Consider the following 5,535-nt stretch of genomic DNA (forward strand, 5'->3'; position numbering starts at 1 on the left):
CGGATCCAAGATGCTAATCCGACCCATTTGTTACTAGCAATCCAACCCAAATTACGACTACACTAATGACACAACTAACGAGACTATAAGCTTGGGATATGTGGCCCTTCATCCTTCTTCTTCAACCTCAGCTTGAAGTAGATTAATGAAGCTTGAATTCCCGTGTTGAACCATGCTTGGTACTGCAATTGAGTCTTTAACAACTCGAACCATGGCTTGTAAAGATTCGTTAAGTCTCTTGGCTCAACCTCGCATCATTGGACCCACCGGCATCACCACGAGATTGACTTGAGTAGCTTAAGTAACTCCATCAAGTCTTGGTGGTTGCAATCCCTCCAAGGCTACCATAATTGCAGAAAACCTTGTTGAGATTGAAGAATTTAGGAAAAGAGTTAAACAAGTTGAGAAATGCTCAACTGAATTGGAAATAACTGTCCAATCCCAATAGCAACTCATGGAAATACTTGTGAGCCAATAGGTTGAAGTGCAGAACCAACAAAATGAAATGGAGAATCGGCTTAAATCTTTAAAAGAATAACTAGAAGTTAGACAACAAGGCAATGAGATCACATTGGCTCATAATGAATGGTAAAGCCATTTTATGATCATACTTTTAATAGGCTGAGTTTGCAATATTGCAAATCAATGAATATATGGGTTGTGGACATAATTTTATATCCATTTGACTTTATGAGGGCCTTCAGATAGACAGTTTTCTTTTGGGTAGTAAGCCAATTATAAAAACATTTTAGGAACTGAAAAATGAATTTAATCAAGTTATTGCAACATAGAAATTTGCAGGGAATCCTTGTTTCGTGGATTCCATGGCTGGATTTTAGAAGTTACAATGTTTTGTTGCATGGCATTTTCTATGTCGTCTTGTTTAGTTGATATTAGGAAAAATGTGAAGACCAATTTGCTATCTTTGATTTTTTTCTTAGCAGCCTTTTTTTTTTGGCTTTCTTATTGTGTTTAAAGCAGTACTAATTTTACTTTAAAGAAACTGGTGAGGAGAAAAATCCTTCATTAGATTTTGGCTCTATGAACTTGATAGGACCACATGTTAAGCCAAATCATGAAAAGTTGGCAATACCTTTGCTTTGTCTCCAGTCGAATATAAATAAATTATTAACATTATTAATACTTTAATAGTTAACTTTTCAGTTCATTTGGGATGTTTCCCTGTTATGACAATTCTCTGCTTTCTTTACTCTTTTCTTTAGGAAGCTTCTAATCATTATTTGAGCTTGTGATAGGTAAATTTGAGATTCTTTTCTTTCCAAAATGCTTGTTACTTACTATTGTTGTATTACTTTACGTTGAGATATGCTACTCCAAATTTTTGGCAAGGTCCATAGCTTCTAAATAGACTTAAGAAAGAGGGAGATAAAGCTACCTTTTTTGCTTATGAAGAAGTGTTTTAGCAGTAGATATGAATTTTAGCTCTCGAATTCTTTCTGTAAACCTACATTGACTTTGCATGGACAATTTGAATTACATAGTACTGCTTCTATTGTAATATTTGTTGGATGATATTGAACTTAAGCATTATATTTTGGCATTCTATAATATAATGGATGTTTTTAGTTATTAATTAGCAAGCCTTTTCATGGTTCTTCTGATTTGATGAATTGTTGGATTGTCTACTTATACAAAAACTGTCTATATCATACGTCATAGTGACAATGACAATGCATTGGCACTAATCAGATTTCTCCACTGACAAAAAAATGTCATTACTAATTAGGGTGTCTAACACAAATGTATGTAGTGATGACAAAAGTTGTTAGTAATGAGCTATTTTTTAGTGATGGCTATGAACAGTTGTTAGTAACTAGTCAATACCAATGACAACTATGAAAGGGTTTTACTAGCAACATTTCTTTAGTATCATTGACAAGGTGAAAATTCGTCACTATCTATGCAATTATTATTGACCAAAAATGTTATCATTGAAGAGCAACATTACTGACGACATTTAATGTTGTCACTGTGCACCTTTACCGACAGAGATTCATTGACGACTTTGTAACAACTTAAATCTTGTCAGTACATGACTTTAGGGAAGACTGTTATATTTTCTGTGACAACAATTAGTTGTCAATGATGATCAATTTTCTTGTAGTGTCTTCCACAATCTTTTCAAAATAAATAGGGATATGAGGCAAAATTAATAACCATAAATGAAAATTACAAATTATCTCAATAATTGTTAAAATGTTTTTGCTTGAATTATTGTTACAACGAAACTCAAAATGTTCGCGCACGTATGAACTCCAATCACACAATTACTTCGAATGCTCTACTTTCAGCCCCGACAAGTTAGACTTGAGCATGGAGGACAACTGTTGGTCGTAAATTATTCATCTATTAGTTCAAGGTTAGATGCGAGCCAAATGCATACTAAGTTGGGGTCCAATTAAAAAAATAAGGCTTCAGCCCAGAACATATATAGTTTCGATCCAATCACATCTCCAAGGCCCATTACAGCCCACAAGAAATTTTTATTAAAAAGAGCTATGTTCTTTATTTTAGTAAATTTTATTCTCTCTTTATAACTTACATATTGGGAGTTTCTCTCTCTATATTTTTCATTCTACACATTATTGATTTAAACATTGGAACTTCTCATTTTCATAGGTTATTATTGGAGTTTTACAATCTATTACTGTGATGGCCCCACCTCCCCCTAGGGTTTAGCGGACCGCCTGCCCAACTCTCGCTAGGACTCACTCACTCGTATCTCTAGAAAATAACTTACATCCATGGAAAATAAGTAACACCACAAGTTCAAACTTAATATATACATTGATGCTCAGATCCAGCTACAAAGCTTATACACACCCAAATACATTAACGTGTTTACAGTCCGAGTCCAATCAACCCTAGTCGAGTGCTAGCGCGAGTACCATTCAAAATTCAAAACTAGACTACTCTGTACAAGTCTCACGCGCCGCTCGTACCCCCTGCTAAGGAAAACAAATGGAATGGGTAAGCTATATGCTTAGTGAATAATCAGGGGGAAAAATGTAAAATCACATCCAATAAACAAGTAAATCAGGATATTTCACATCAACAACAGAAAGGTAACATCACAATGGTAGGATACAGGTGGCTCCAAAGCCAATTCAATTCCCCGAGCTTGAACGCCTGTTGACACTCCGTCAACCAAAGTACTCATAGACCGTAGACTCCACTTAACTTTTCCCGTTCACCTTATCAACCCCCGCTGGCCAGTCAACAGCGAACAGCAGCTCGAACGAAACAAAATCACTTAGCTTTAATCAAAGCTTTAACAAAGAACTAAATCCCAAGTTTAGCATGGAACTATCTTCGACCAAGCCCCCGCTGACTCGAATAGTTCGTCTACCCTTGGAACCGGGCTGGAACCAAGCCCTGAAATATCCAATCTCTCAATAGATGATATCTCTTAACAAAGTACACAGCAAAGTACTTACCCTAACAGCACACATCAAAAAAAGGGTTTAATTCAAGTCATGTAATCACCCCCATCAGCACTCAACAAAAGGGTGATACGCAACATAAGGCATGTATTCTCACATATGAAATCAAAACAAAGGATGGGCTTAGGTCGAGTGGGATAAAGTACACCCTCACCTAAGTACCCATTTAACATATACAAAGCACTTTAACAATTTCACATCAATAACAACGCAATTACTCACTTGATAAAGCTTGGCACGAAAAATTATACAATTCACTGAGCTTGACGTCACCGTCAAAAGCCTCACAGTCTGTATTGACAGATTATATACACACATAAGTGAAACGGCCATACAATAGCAATTTAGAACTTAAACGATCGGAAACGGTCAAAAATAATAAAAAACGGTCAAAAATGACATTAAGGCCAAAAGAATGTCGAAATCGGCTGAAACGGCCGGAATGGTAACAAAATAACAAAAATAGTCCTAAATGGTCCGAAACGGCAAAACCGGTTGAGAAATGCACGTGCGCGTGCGCGAAAATGAAAACGGTACAAAACGGGTTATACGATTTTAGCCATAACTGGAGCTGTGGTTATCGGATCAAAATGTATTAGGTAGTGTCTCGAAACTTAGACAAAAGGTTACAACTTTCATGAAGACATTTCAACCCAGTTTTCAGTGTATCCAAGACAAATTTGCAAAATACAGAACTAGAATGCCAAAGGCTAGTTTAGTCCTCTAGTGAAAATTTGGCGGCATGCCCCTTGTGTTTACCTATTTTCCAGCCATTTATGGCTTCAATATTTTCCTCAAATCCGTCCCAAAGTCACACACAAAATAATCTCATTTCAATAGCCGTTCAATAGGCTCAATGTCATATAAGTACACAATCAAGCTAGGAAAATGTCCGGAAAGAAAGTTTAAATCATAAAACAAAAGACAGATTTGACATCGCTCAGCGGAACGGACACAACCAAAGCTACGATCATCAGATTGGGGTGAAATTTATACCATTACGAAGCTAAGACAAAGGCCTACAACTTTGATGAAGACCACTCAGTCCAGTTCGTAGTGTATCCAGGTCAAAATTTCAAATTTCAGAACCAGAATCTCACATTCGAGCTAGTTAACCGCACTATGCGTAAACAATAATAACTCAGGCTACCGAAGTCCGATTAAGGCGTTTTCAGGGGCGTTGGAAAACTAAGACATAGAACTATAACTTCTGTGTTTTGGCCAAATGCTAATTCAGTATAGATCAGGGTGAACAGACGCGGTCAGATTGGTGAAATGTCAAAACTGGCCACAAAGCTCTACCTATGGCAGTCAGGGGTATTATGTCTTTGCACGTGCTACAGTGCTCGGATTGAGCTGAAATTTTATAGGCAGCTATAAAATATCATTCCCTACAACTTTCATGTTCTGAGCTAAGGCTAATTCAGCCTCTAACATGGACTAAAAGACACGGTCAGAAACAGGATAATTTCAGCATTAAAACTGAAAATTTGTATCACTTGCTGGAATTTTCTCAAACCACCATAGAAATCACCAAATCCTCCACACAAACCCACAAAAGTGATATATAAACCATCATTAACCCTTATTAGCATCTTACAACATCAAAATCAACATTTCTACTCAATTGCTACAAGCTTTTACAAGAGTTCAAGGCTACTTTACCTTCCAAAGGTTGGTTCACAAGGTTGCACTTCAAGAACCAAGTTCCTTAGCTTTCTTTTGCTCTAACTCCCAAGCTTGTTGGATGAGTTGCACACAACTAGAGTTTTTCTTGTTCTTCCTCTTATTTCCTCTCGGTTTTTCTTCCATCTTTTCTCCCAAAAGCTGCCCGACATTTTCCTTGTTTGTTTGGCTTTTGTCTTGCTAAGTTAGCTTAATACTAAGTCACTTGGTCAAAGTCCATTACCTTTTTGATTAGCCAATCAAAATTGAGCTTAGGAATCTCATGGAACCTTTAGGAAGTCTAGCAACTTGTGATTAACCAAAAGTCACACTATGGCCCAATTAAATTCACAATCCTACCAATTTACTCCACAACTTACATACTTGATATATTCCAAAAACCTAA

The 5,535-nt window shown here is 36.7% G+C and overlaps 1 long non-coding RNA gene across 1 annotated transcript; it reads right to left on the reverse strand.

The window, feature by feature from the left end:
- Positions 1-2,777: 2,777 nt before the first annotated feature.
- LOC140014827 (uncharacterized) lies at positions 2,778-5,299 on the reverse strand. The gene is made up of 2 exons (XR_011821527.1): positions 5,130-5,299; positions 2,778-3,396 (listed from the first exon to the last, which is right to left on the reverse strand). It is a non-coding gene; the product is annotated as an uncharacterized lncRNA (long non-coding RNA).
- Positions 5,300-5,535: the final 236 nt, after the last annotated feature.

The sequence above is a fragment of the Coffea arabica genome, chromosome 9e (assembly GCF_036785885.1).
Source record: "Coffea arabica cultivar ET-39 chromosome 9e, Coffea Arabica ET-39 HiFi, whole genome shotgun sequence".
Classification (NCBI taxonomy): domain Eukaryota; kingdom Viridiplantae; phylum Streptophyta; class Magnoliopsida; order Gentianales; family Rubiaceae; genus Coffea; species Coffea arabica.